Here is a 14,351-nt window from a genome sequence, read left to right on the forward strand (position 1 = left end):
CAGGAGAACAGGTGAATGAATTGTGTTATTCTCAAACAGATGAAAATAAATGCAAGGAAATTATGAACACAGGATTCAGGGAGATCGCTGACCTCCATGGGTGGAGTAAGGCTTTGAAAATGAGGTGGGCACTAGATTCATGACTGCTTATTTAAAATAATTAAATAAATATCTCAGATCATGCACGACTAATGATGAAAGCATATTGGACAAAGGATGACGGTAAAGCCAAAGTCCTGAGGTCAATTAAAGGAGCTTAAGAAAGAAAAGGTGAGGGAACAGAAGGGAAGGAAAGAAGTCACGTCACTTTTCATTGCTTCTATAGCCTTGTCCCCAAATAAATTATCCCCACAGGCTATCTGCCCCCCCACCTGCAATTCTCTGGGCTGATGATTCTGGCCAAGCAATGGTACAAATGTTCTAGTAGTTGCCAACTTACTACTCTTCCTGAGTAACACAGTCAGCTTTTCTGGCTGACTTAGCCCAACAGCCAACCATCTACTTGTGGAAAGTTTCAGGGCTCAGACAGGCCTCTGGGGGAGGTATTTGAGATCAAGAAAGATTGGCAGTGCCTGCCTTCAACTAGATCTCTGTGTGAATGACAATTGTTCATCTCTGACGCAAACCACTTCAGGCTGAAATTTGATTTCACTTTCTAAGAGTCCAGATCCTTCTTCTCTTCCCTATCAGTCTGTGTCCAGAGCACTATTTCCAGGCCCCCAGTGTGTCTTCTCAAAGACTGGCTGAGCCACTTTCCAGATGGAGCCAACATCATCCTCTATCTGATCCACAAATCATGAACAGAAGGCCGAGGAAATGAGAAGTGTATACCCACCAGGAAGGGAGAGAAGCTTCCAGCACGGGGTACACAGCAAGATCACAGAGGCACAACCTAATTCTCCAGAAAGCCAGTTCAGATCAATGACAGGACAGCCTGGTTCCAGATGAAACTCTCCTGGATTTTAAAACACAAATAAATAGTAACATTGAAATGAGATAAGATTTACCACAAATTTAATCTGACATATTTAATGATATATATTATGATAATTATGGCACCTGAAGACCAGATATAAAGAGGAAGCCACTGACATATTTGACAATATTAGCTATTCCTGGGATTCCCTCAGACAAGAGATGGGAAAGAGAAAAGATAAAGTGCATGAGCTTCTCTCCTGCCAGAAGGGCACAGGGTACTGCTCCAGTCCTCCTTCCTTAAGAAGGATTTAAGGTGTGCCACAGTACCTGGAAGGAGAAACCAGCTTGATGCCCCAGAGAGACTGATTTCAGTGTTCATTTAGAAGTCAAAGTTATCAGGTCAGATCTCTCTCTGATAACAGCAGAGAGAAGCCCTGCCTGGAGAGGGCAGTGGGGAGGGTGGGCCTTTGTTCAAACATCAAAATACTGTGGGAACAAACTGCTGGTTAGTGAGAGATGGTGGGAGGACAGCTAGATATATCAGCAAGCTGGAAAAATAGCCACATTTTCAGTACAACCTAATAATAATCTTTACTCCTAGTATTTTCTTAAAGTGAAGCTTTTTACTACATAACACATTCCAAGTATACTAGGAATTGAAATGAGAAAGTCCAGATTCCACGGTACCTCTTAAATACAGGCAGAGGATTTTAGACTTCATATACCAGGGCAGAGGATTTTAGACTTCATATACCAGTTCCTTGATCATCAGTAAACTCGTCTCTAAAATTTGACCTAGAGGTCATTGGAAGAGTAGTTCTTAGGTTAAAAAAAAAAAAAAAAAAGCCCAGAAATAGGTCCCTGTGCTGCCAAATGAGTTCTGAACTGGTGAATTCCTAAAAAACAGGACACAGCTTCCTGCAAATTATTAGGAAGTAGTTTTTGCCTCCAATTTACTGGCTTTGTATTACAACGTCTATCGAGGACGCTGGGTTTCCCCCACCCTTTCACTCCCTTCCTCCTTGGATGGTGGCAGATTTGGGACAAGGACCAGGAGAAAACTGAGCTGTAGTGCTAATGAGTAGATATGTGAAGAGTGAAGAGGATATATATATTTTTAAATCTTGTCTCTGCATAATGTACCTACCTGAATTCCTCTTTTGGATTCTTTATCCTTATTTAAACCTGTCATTTGAGCATCTGAAGTAAAAATATGGGCCCAGGATCTACTTCTTAATGAGAAAAGCACCTCTTCTCCCCAACATCCTCACACGGAGAAATCAATTAAAACAGCCTCCAGTCAAAGGTCAAGAAGAAATCAGAGGGGAGCTGGGGAAATTAGCAGTTAGCAGGCAGGTGAGCCTGGCCATGCTGGGTCTTTCCAAGATCTCTAAGTTGTCTCTCATGAACGATCTTTCCCTGGCTGGGTTTGACTTTTGTGGGTTTTGGTTTAATTTTGCTTGATTTTCTTACTGTCGATAAGTAAGGCATTGCGGTAGTGTAGGATTGGTAAGGCATTAAAGTTTAGGAAGTGAGCCAGGAAGGAAAATGGCCAAGGAAACAGCCTGGCTGCCTTCAGACTAGCCTTCAAAGTCTTGGGGACAAATGGGGTCGTTGCAAAAGCTCATGGTCCAGCTGAACTCACCAGGGTCAGAAGAGCCACGTGCAAATTGGAGTCAAAGTGCTGTCATAACGAACAACACGTACTCCTTGGGGGTGGTTTTCACCTACACACAGATCTCCCTGGGGAACCGCACTCATTTGGATTTTTTTTTTAATTTGCACTGGGTTTTTTGAGTTTGTGTTGAGTTTGCATTTGAGTTTGCAGATTCTGGTCATGGCCACTTTCTTTGTGACCAACACTTATAGCATCTCCCACTCCTGTCGTGCAGCTCTGAGGTGGCTGCGGGAGTGCTGCCCATGAGTGGGCAGGATAAGCTGCGTGCACGCCCTGCAGGTCCCAGCTGGGCAGATCTCTGCCTCCTACCCTGTCCTCTGCAACGCAGAGGCACCTCGGGGACAACAGGGCAACCACATGAGGACATCTTCAGATGCAGAAAAAGGTAGTCGTCACCATGCCATCACCCTGAATCCTTAGTTCCACTCCTGACTGGTTCAAACAAACCTTTTTCTAGAGCTCTGACCATTGCGGAAAAAAAAGTTAAGACACGAATCACCTAGATTTTGAAACTCCAGACTTTTCTGGTTTGGTTTTGCATCATCACAAGGTAAGAATCACAGTTTACTAACTCAGATGTGAATGGAATATGGCTTTAAAATATCCTAGGAAACAATATAATTTTACGTGACTCTTTCATCTCAACAAGCAAATCAGAAATTCAGCCTCAGACATTTTGGAAAAATCTACCCATCCCACACCAGATTGGACCGTAGTTCGAAGGCTTCACATAGTGACCAATTGGAGGGTCTTAGTCCTCAGTCGTCTGTTTATCTCCACTAAGTACCAAGATATGTGCTGCCCCTTTTTGTGCAGACCCAGACCTGGTGGCTCTCTGACGCATGCCACACTACACGTGGGCCTCAGGCATCCCTGTGTGATGCAAAGCTGAGCTCTAAAGTGCCTGCGATCTAGGTTTGCCAAGTTGAGCAAAAATAATAATAATAATAACAACAAAAAAAGACACTCAATTACATTTGAATTTCAGATAAACAGCAAATCAATCTTTTAAGTATGCTCCATGCAATATTTGGAACATACTTATACAAAAAATGACTGTCTATGTGAATTTCATACTTAACTGGATGTCCTGCATTTTATCTGAGAATCCCGTTGTAATCTCTGTGCCAATATTCCTCTATGAGATCGTGCTGCCTCCCTGAGGCATCTTCTGTAAACAGGACCTGGGTCGCTACGCCGCTGAAATTATGAACCTCTTCTAACACTAGACGAGGGCAACATTTTTCTGGGGAATTATTGTTCTCAGTGGGATTAAACTGTTTCAAACAAAGCCAGAACATTCTACAGATGGTTCTGCTTTCCACCTGTTTTACTGGCCAAGAGGCAATGAATTAGTCTATTACCTTGAAATTGGAGGCAGTGGGCAAGGCAGGAATTAAGGTGTCAAATAGTTTATCCATACTCCCCTCACTTTTGTTCTTTCTCTCACTCTGTCCCTCCCACCCCTTTCTCTCTTCTTTCTTTTTGCAGTATCAAAAGAAAATGTTTGGAAAATGCATTTTTCTTTAGGTCAAGAGATCAGGCAGTTTTTACACTATGAAAGAGATTTATAAAAATACAGTAAGGTCATATGAATCCTTGGAAGTTAGAGTAACTTAAGTCACAAATACAAAGGAGAATATAAACTCATGTCACACAAAAGTTCTTTTTCTAAATGTACATTTGAAGACCCTACACTTTTTTCCATAACAATGTTATCCCATTGTAACTCAAAGCAGAAGTTACTAAGAAAATGCATGGTTGTCTGGTAACCACATATACATGTTATAAAAATATTTTAAACATATTTTATGTGCATTTGATTTAATTGTTGATTGGACTATTCCAAAAAATCCAGGAATACATTCTAATGAATGAATGAATGAGGCAACTGCACAAAAGCATGTGTGAAAATATACTCACTGCAGCATTATTTATGAGAAAGAGAAGACCAATTTAACTGTCCTTCAATAAAATATTAATTAAATTGTGCTGTAATTACCTACTATGGCTCTTAAACCTGATATTTTATTTTCATTCAATCAGAGTTCCTAAAATAAGGGAGAGAAATTAAAAGACTTAAGTAGTGGAAAAGAAGATAGAAAACTGTCATTTTTCAATGACAACATAAATATGCATGTATGAAATTCAGAATAATCTACAGATTCATTATTTGAACTAGTAAATAAGTTTAACAAAGCTGCCAGATATAATGGCAATATACAAAAATCAGTTGTAATTTTATAGCAGTGTAAATAGTTCGAATGTGAATTTTTTTTTTTTTAATTTACAGCAGCATCAGAAAAAAGGAAGGGAAAAGATTTTCAAGGACTCTACACAGAAAACTATAAAATATTATTTAGTGGAATTAAAGACAAAACAGGAGGAGGGATAGATCAAGTTTGTGAATTACAAGATTCCATGTTTCTAAAATGTCAGTTCTCCTCTAATTAAAGCCATAGATTCAGTGTAAACCCAGTCAACAACCAAGCAGACATTTTGTATGTGTGATCATTGACGGAGTAGTTCTAGGACTACGGAAGCATTGCAAAGGGCCAAGAATAGCCAAAACAATCTTGAAAATTAAATTTCCAAGACATCAAAACTTACGATAAAGCTGCAGTGATTATGACACCGTGGTATTGCATCAAGGATTGGCAGAGACCAATGGAACAGAATAGAGTGAAAAATCAGACCCACGCACGTGGTCACTTGACCTATGACAAAGGTGGCACTGCAGAACAGTGGGAATAGGACACTCTTCTCAATAAATGGTACCGAGTCACCTGGATTACTCAGATGCCCTTTCAGGCCTGAGGTACTCATTGTTCTGGTAGCTGGGAGAGTTAGATCTCTGCTCACTGCTCACAGCTGCCTCTCCTCCTGGGAATTTCCCGTAGCCAAAGAAAGCAGCTTCTTCCAAGATGATTCTCTCTCCCTGAGGATACTCCTACATCAATGACTGGTCAACGCAAGTATGGAAAGTCCTGACCCTTCCTGGATTGGCCTCTCAAGGACCATTCTAGTTTAAGAGTTCCCCTTGGGAACAGCTTAGGTCATGAAAGCAACTGCATCCTCAAACTTAAGTCTCCCTCCACCCCATCTAACTCCGTATACTCCCTCTCAGAAGTTTACCCCAGTAAAACTTCTGCACACAAATCTTAAGAGTCCCAGATTCTGCTTCCTAGGGAACTCAACCTGGAACACACTGGAAAAAATTAACCTTGACACTACCTCATACCTTACATACAATTAATTCCAAGTGATAGTTTATCTAATGTGAGTCATAAAAGATAAAATTTCTATGAGTATCTAACATAACCAAGCCCCCACTACTTTGGGGTTGAAGAAAGATTTCTTAAGACACAAAAGCACTTACCATACAAAAAAAGACTGATAAATTGGACCACATTCAAATTAAGATGTTCTGTTTATCAAAGGATACAATTTAGAGTAAAAAGTCAAGCCATAAATTCAGGGAAGATAAACACAATGCCTATAAGCCACAAAGGATTTGTATAAAAAATACATAAAGAAAGACCAAAAAATCAATAAGAACATAGAAAAATCCAATAGAAAAAAAGAAAAGGGTAAGAGATTTGAATGGGTACTTCCCACTCCCCAAAAGATATCAAAATAGCCAGCAAACAAATGAAAGGGAATTCAAACTTATTAATACTCAGAGAATGCAAATTAAAACCACAATTAAATATTCACCTCAAACCCACTGGAATGGCAAGATTAACACTACCAGGTGTTGGTGGAAAATGTAGAGCACCTAGAATACTCAGACACAGCCTGAAGAAACTTGTATTATATAGTCTAATAAAATTGCATACTTGCATGTATGTCTCTTTTAGGAATAGCCCCAACAGAAATGAGTGGACGTATATATCAAAACACTTACGTGTAAATGCTCATAGCAATGTTATTGATAATAACAAAAAATTAGAATAGTCCAAATGCCTGTTAATTTTTATAGACAATAAAGAAAAAAACAAGGCAAGGAAAATAGAGTCAAAACAGAGGAAGCATAATCAGGAAGTGCCTGAAAAGCAATGAAATTATGTTGAGGTAGAGGATCTAAAAATTAGGACAGTCTTGAGTAAGAGAATGGCAAAGGGGGATAAAAATTTAACATTTTAGATATGGTGTCTCAAACAATTAAAGAATTATTAACACTTGATTTATTTGTAGAAATGTATATAATTCATTCCTTCCTCTAACTAGAGTATTATACGCACCCAGCTTATAAATTGAAATGAGCCAAACACCAAGAAAGTAGTGCATCCCGTTACTGGGATCTCTGCTCCTCTGAGTTGTTCAGCACAGTAGCAGCGCACCAGACACTGGCACCATGACCACCAGCCTGCTAGCAGGCAGCTGCCCTGAATGTAGGCCCATGATAGTTAATTTTATATATCAACTTGCCTGGGCTATGGTGTCCAGATATTTGGTCAAACGTTGTTCTTGGTGTTTCTTGTGAGGGTGTTTTTTGAATAAGATGAATATTAAATTGATGGACTTAGAGCAAAGCAGATTGCCCTCCATCATATAGGTGGGCCTCATCTAATCAGTCAAAGGGCTCAATAGAACAAACACCCCACCCCCACCCTACATCTCCCTACCCCAGCAAGAAGGATTCCACTAGTAGACTGTCTTTGGACTTGAACTGCAACTCTTCCTGGAGTTTCCAGCCTGCCAACCTATTCCATCAGATTTTGGACTCACAAAGCCTCTTACAATCATGGGAACCAATTCTTTAAAATCAACAGATCAAACTCTCAGTCTCTCTCTGTCTCCCTCTCTCTCTTTCTCTCTTTTTCTCTCTCTCCCTCCCTCTCTCCTCCTACACACATGCACACACAAACACACACACATGCGTGCACGCACACACACCCCCTCTTGTTTTCCAGAAAAGCCTGACTAACACAAGGCCTAATATCTGGGAACAGCCAGTTCCCCCACCTGGATGAGCCTGGCATGAATATTACTGGTTTCCTAGTCCTAAGTGCAGCCTGCCTCTTGAGTCATTCTATGCTCTCTGAAACTCACAGTCTTAAACACATCCTTTCCTCCCAGGCTTTCAAACTCTGCCATTTCCTCTGTGTCTTTACAGGGACCAAGCTGAAGACTCTCTGCATCTGGGGACAGAGTCATGTATCCGTGCCAGGCTCTGGCTCCCCGCTGAGCTTCCGTGTCTGCTCTGACATCCGCTTCTCCTCTGAGCTGGCTTGTCCTATCCTGAGTGTCCGCTGACACCTCAGTCTCTTCAGGATCCTTTCCGTTGAGTTTCTATCGAACATTTTGAAACTGTCTATAAAAGAAACCCTTTTCTTTAGTGTCAAAAGCATCTCAGATTTCAATTTGCTTCTTTAATAAAAGCGCATTCCCCAGGGTCAGTCAGTCTCTCTCAGCGCTGCTACTCAACAAGACTAATATTCTACGGTTACAGTTTCTTCCCTCTGGCTCACTCCAAGAAATCCTTTGTGGCCCTAAGGTTGATTCACTACCTGATCATTCTTCAGCTTAGAATCACTCAAGGGCTTATAAAGACATGGTCTCAGGCCCCCATTCCCAGAGTTTTTCACTCAGTATTTCTGACTGGGGCCTGGGAGCTTGTGTTTCTAACATGTTCCCAGGTCAGGCTGAGGCTGTGGATCCAGGGACCACACTGAGAACCACTGTTCTGGCTCTAGTTCTTTAAGTGCTGCCTCCTGTGCCTGTTCCTCCATTGACTCCCTGCAGTCCCTAAATCTTTTATAGATATCTCTCCGGGTCCAGGATGAAACTCGGAGGGGTAAAGGGAATGGGAGCTCTCACAGGCTTCCACCGCAGGGATAGTACAAAAAAAGAGGGAATTCAAATCAACATTGCAACCACATTTTGGGGGGGGGGATGGCTGGTGTGTTATAAAGCACTGGCAGGGAGGGGTTAAAGAGATAAATGAGTTTCTGTTCTCAAGAAACTTAACATGTAACAAAGGGAAAGCCCAGCATAGCACTAACTATACAACAAGGGAAAATGTAGTATATTACAGTACATTCCAAAGACCTACAGGACTACAGCCAACACTGTTGGTGTACCAAGCATGTTCCGTAGGCCGACCCCACAGGTCAAGGCCGGACTTGTTCTAAGGGTCATGAAAGTTCAGGGTCAGCAAGTCCACAATCCTGTGGGAGCATCTCCTTAAATTTCACATCCTCAGGGTCTCGCTATCCTCCTACCAGTGTTGGCCCTGCCAGAGGTCACAAAAGAGTTCTACGGCTGCTGATGGATTCCAGCCTTTCTCTCCATACAGGTATTTTCTACCAGAGGAGTTGGCCAGGCGGGTCTGAACCACACATACAGTTGGTGATGGAGCCAAGAGCTCATGTAGTGACAATGCAAAGTGCATAGAGCAAGAAAGAGCAGCGAGCCTAAGGCTGATATGTGAGGAATGTCAGCCTTCAAGGGATGGGATTTAGAAAGCTAAGTGGGGAGAAAAGCGGGACAGTTGGAGATCGGCTTTGATGCCTGATTGAAGTGTGTTAGATGCCGACTTGCCTTCGGGAAGCTTCCAGGCTAGTAGGGAAAACAAGATAACTATTCTGGGACCAAGCACTAAATCAGCGTTAAGGAGAGAGTGTAACAAAGAGGGTTAAGCTAAGGCTTGCCTTCACTTGGGCAATAGGATCCTCAGTTTTTCCATTTAAAATCGGTGACAGTGATGTTGATTGCAGAGTGTTTTTATGAAAAGTACATAAAATAAACTCCTAAGCACAGTCGCTGGCTCACAGTAATCATTCCTTAAGTTGTTTTTATTGTAATTTCTGTTGTGATTCTGTTGCTGGTAGTGATGAGTCAAGATTCCAAGAAAGAGAGGGAATTGTGGGCTGCGCTGGGGGTGATGGGTGATGGACAATGAGGAGTTGGAAGAGTCGGAACATAGAGCAGGATCCACTTGCTTCCTGGGACAGGACACGTGAGCAAGGAGCAAGGTCGGTGATTGTCAAAGTGTAGAAACGAGCCGGAGGATCAGTTGGTTCAGAGTGCGTACTGCGTGGGGGGGGAGGCATTAAGAAAATGTGTGTTTTTCGTAACTAAGAATGGTGGAAGATGGCAACCAGACTTATGTGGTGATCGTTTCACAATGTATACAAATACTGAATTATTATGTTGTGCATCTAAAACTAATATGTTTTATGTCAATTATATCTAATTTTTTAAAAAAGGAGTAGATAGGGGCCGCACTATGAATCTTGGGATAGGAAGCTTGGGCTTTGTCCTAGAGTTCATCAAGAACCTCTGAAGCTTGATGACAAAAATTAACATATTATTGAAAACAATCTTTTAGTGAGATTAATTTATAAATTGCAAGTAGTAGTTGGGGAGAGTGATGCCACGTAGCTCAGCATCTCAAATATGAGATGGTGCAATGTTAGTAGTGGAAATGGAAAGAGAATATTCAAGACAAATGCAAAAGAAAACATCAATTTAAAAGAGAAGATAAATGCGTTAGGGTTAGATATGAAGGTGTGGGCAGAAGCAGAGGCACCCCTTTCCTTCATACCTGGGCTTCCTACCTGGTCAGGTCTCTTAGAGAACATTTGTATTAACCTGCTTGTGCTTCCATAATGGAATGCCCGACTGGGTGGCTTAAACAAGACATTTATTTTCTCATAGTTCTGAAATGCAAAAATTCAAGATCAAGGTGCCATCACGGATGGTTTCTGGTGAGAACTTTGTTCCTGGCTTACAGGTGGCTCCCTTCTCACTGAGTCCTCACCTGGCCTTTCCACTGTGCCCTTGCTGTGAGACAGGGGTCCCTTCTCTTCTTATAAAGACGCCAGCCCTATTGGATTAGGGTCCCATGCTGTGATCGCATTTAACTGTAATTCTCTCTCTAAAGGCTCTATCTCCAAATACAGTCACATTGCGGTGGGGGGACTAGAGCTTCATCATATGAACCTGGGCCGGGGGTGGTAGGGAACGCAACTCAGCCTGTAGCAGTGGTGTGATATGCTACATGAGACAAAGGAAATATGCAGTTTTAGCTAACGGAGAGGAAGATAGTTTTGGCATTAAATGCAATGGTTGGTTATCTATAGAGCCATCCAGAAAAACATTCTGTAATGACAAAAATGTTCTGTGTCAGCATTGTTTGTTATGGTAGATGCTAGTCACAATATGACAACTGAGCATTTAAATGTGGCTAGTGAGTCCGAGGAAGAGAGTTTTTAAGTATATAGAATTTAAGTTTAAACTGTATTGAACAGCACAAATTAGAACTACAGGAACCTAGGCAGCGTAAGGAGGTTTTATCAATATTTAGGTATCTAAGGCTTCTCCTAGGCTGTAAGGCCTTGTACTCTAGATACTCAACTTCCAACCACCTCTTGTCAGCCAAGAAAACTCTGAAGCTCTGAAAAGATATATGACTGTTCCAGGTTGACACTGCTGGTTACTAGACCCTACATCATCCGTTAGGGATTAAATATTTTTATGGCAGCACTCATGCCATTAGAAATGCTTAACAGGCAGCTGGAGATAAATAGCTGTTTGTCAAGGACTGAGATCAGTGCTGGGGAGTCAGTGCTTGGGTGTGAAAGTGTGGCCGTGAAAATGGATACAACATACAAAGAAAAGATCATGGGGCTCCACGTCAAGCCTTGATAAATACTGACATGTAAATGGAAGGAAAATAAAAACAAAGCATAAAAGGAAATAGATTTTCACCTGCCAATTTTATACCAACAATTAGATAGCCCCAGATCGCCACCTCCTCAACATGCTCACAATTCATCTCAGACAGGTGGGCACAGTTAAAGAGCGAGAGCCCTTGCTGCCCGCCTCCCCACCACGAGAGAGCTGGCTGCCCACAGCAAGGCACTTAACCTCTCTGTGTTCCATCTCCTCCTTTGTCAAATGGGGTTGATGACAAGACTTCCGTCAGAAGGCTGTTGAGATTAAGTGAGATGCATGTATAGTACCAGCAAAGCCCTGGGGCATAATACAGATTCTTTAAATTTTAGATTGAAAAAAACTTATCTCGTCTCCAATCTTATTCCTCTTCCCGTGTCCCTGATCTAGGCTAAGAGCCTTGCCCTTCAGCTAGTTGGTCTCTCTGGAAATCTGAGTCATCTTTGATTCCTTCTTCTCCCTCAATCACCACATCCAGTAATTCACCAAGTGTTATTGATTCTAGCTGCTCCGTCTCTCAGATACATCACCTCTCTGGATGCCCTCCACTACAGATCTCACACACGTCTTCTGCACTTTCTGAAAAAAGCATCTCTGTTTCCAATATGTTTGCTATACCCATCCATTCTCTACACCAGGATGGGATTTTTACACCATGGGATCTCCAGAGTGGGATTTTTAAACCTTGAGGTGTCCGGGGGAAGATTTTAAACCCCAAGTCATTTTGCAGCCTTCCCCAGCAGTTTCTTTTTGCAGACAGGATTAAGTTGACGTTCCTCAGCATGGCACTCAAGACCATTCATAGCCCGCCTGCAAACTACATCTGTTTACATATTTCACCTTTTACTTTGAACCAAGAATACATAAATAGGAACCCATGCGTTTTATAAGTTCAAATGAATAATAGTCTTGTGACTCAGTGTGGACCTGGGAGGAAGAAGCAGGGTTTGTTTTTGTTTTTCAGTTTGACGTCTAGGGGAAAATGCAAAATTCCCTGTCAAACCTTGCAGAGAGATTCCTTACCAGTACCTCCTGTTATTAGGTACTATTCCAACCCAGCCTTGTGATTTTCTTCTCTCATTTTTCATGGTAGGGCGGTTCCTTTTTCAGTGCCTACAGCTTCAAGCCTGCCTCCTGGAACACACGCTGCGTGTAATGTGGATCGTTCCTAGTCTATATGAGAATGAAGAGAAGAGTCCCTTAAAATAAAGGATTGCATTGAATTGGTTGCAGATGGTTTGGTGTCTTTTTCCTAATCCTCCACTTACATGGTCTTCATTTGGAGCTCAGGTCTCCTGTTATTGGGGCGCATGGATCCTTTCTCCAGGGGTTCCCTTGTTAACACTCCATCCACGTAGCCCGGTCTCACGCGCACTCGAGTTGGCTTTTCTCTTTCATTTCTCCAACTTTATTCCCTTTACAGGTTTTTCTACAATATCTTATCTTTACCTTTTTTTGAAGTAATTTTCATCAGTTCCACTCCTGTTTAATCTTTCTCAGAAGCACAAGTTCACACACACACACACACACACACACACACACACGAGTTCCCCACACCTGTGTTTAGGTGCCATTTTACTAGGCTGTCTCTGTGTTTGACTTAACATTTTCATTATTCCTCAATATCACCACATTCCAGGAAAGACAACCATTTTCCTGTGAACTTCTCATTTTGATCCACATGTCTCAGTAAAATGGAGAAAAAGAGTCACAGACAGACAACATGAGGGCTTTGTTTAAGATGCTGGCCATACATAAATACATCGCACCTGTTTCCAAAGATAAGCCTGTGCGTCTGAACTATGACTGGTCATTTCACGCCATCTGCTGGACACAAAGAGTCACAATCTGGGAATATCAGATCAGACTTCATGATTATCAGGTGCCCAAAGCTGACCTAGAACTGTGCTGAGCAAATTACTTCCTGCTGGAACAAAGCTTTATCTCCCCTTAGAACAAATCTCTCCAACTCCTCATAAATATCTCTTGGTTAGATTATGATGCCCAGTTGTTTGGTCAAACACCAGTTTAGAGGTTTCTGTGAACATGTATTTCAGGTGTGGTTAGCATTTAAGTCAGTACCTTTGAATAAAGCTGATTACCCTCCATAATGTTGATGGGCCTCATCCAATCAGCTGAAGGCCTTCAGAGGAAAGGCTGAGGCTCCCCAAAGTGGAGGGAATTCTTTTCATGACTGAAGCGTGGAAACCCACTCTGAATCTCCAGACTATCGTCCCTTGGAATTCAGACTCAAGACTGCAACATTAACTCTTACCTGAATTTCCAGGCTGCAGGCCCACCCTACAGATTTCAGACATGATAGAAAGCTAGACAGACAGAGAGTTGGATAATCTCCTATTATTTTCATTTCCCCCTTGGAGAACCCTGACTAATCATTTTACTATATCCCAGTGACAGGGGTATAGTTATGTTCATAGTTATAGTAAAGTACATTGCGGTCATCATGTAACGATATGTGTAAATGAAGTCGTTATGCTGTTTGCCTGAAACTTATAATGCAGTGCTGCATGTCAATTATATCTCAATAAAACTGGAAGAAATAAATTGCAACTTGGGAGACACAGGTTTGGGTAACACTGAGTGTTTCAAGGACTGGAGTCAGGGGCTTATAAAGACAAAAAGCCAAGAAGTTGTCAAAAGTTGCCTGATGAGAATTGTGGCTGATACTGATGTGAGCCAGTCAGGAAACCTTTTCCTTAAGGAATCACAGGTTATTTTCGGGTTGGGGCTTAGTGAGTATCTTAAGTTTCTGGCAGGTGTTCCAGATGACTTCATTAGGGCAATAAATGCTCACAGGGTTGGATTCTCTGTGGGCTGAGATGTGCATAAGTCACACCTCCTTAGTGAGCCCTCTCAAGCAATGCAGACTCCATTCTTATTTTTCTTTCACAAAGGCAGTCTTCTGCTGCCGGGATCAGTGACCCCACCTCAGCCTGGAAGACATTCAGGTGAGCTTCAGCTCACTGGCTAGTGCTGTAGGAATAGCAGAGTTTGCCATCGATCTTTTCCTTGCAGGCGAGGCAGCGCCCTGGCCAGCTGTAAATGAGCACAG

At 42.0% G+C, this 14,351-nt stretch overlaps 1 protein-coding gene across 1 annotated transcript in view; it reads right to left on the reverse strand.

Annotated features, from left to right (window-relative positions):
• Positions 1 to 526: 526 nt before the first annotated feature.
• LOC105104358 (ankyrin repeat domain-containing protein 26-like) overlaps positions 527 to 14,351 on the reverse strand; it is a 44,367-nt gene continuing 30,542 nt past the window's right edge. The window contains exon 15 of the mRNA XM_064489582.1: positions 527 to 955. The gene's annotated coding sequence lies outside the window, so the exon portion shown is untranslated. The remainder of the gene's footprint in view (positions 956 to 14,351) is intronic.

This window comes from Camelus dromedarius, chromosome 9 (genome assembly GCF_036321535.1).
Source record: "Camelus dromedarius isolate mCamDro1 chromosome 9, mCamDro1.pat, whole genome shotgun sequence".
Classification (NCBI taxonomy): domain Eukaryota; kingdom Metazoa; phylum Chordata; class Mammalia; order Artiodactyla; family Camelidae; genus Camelus; species Camelus dromedarius.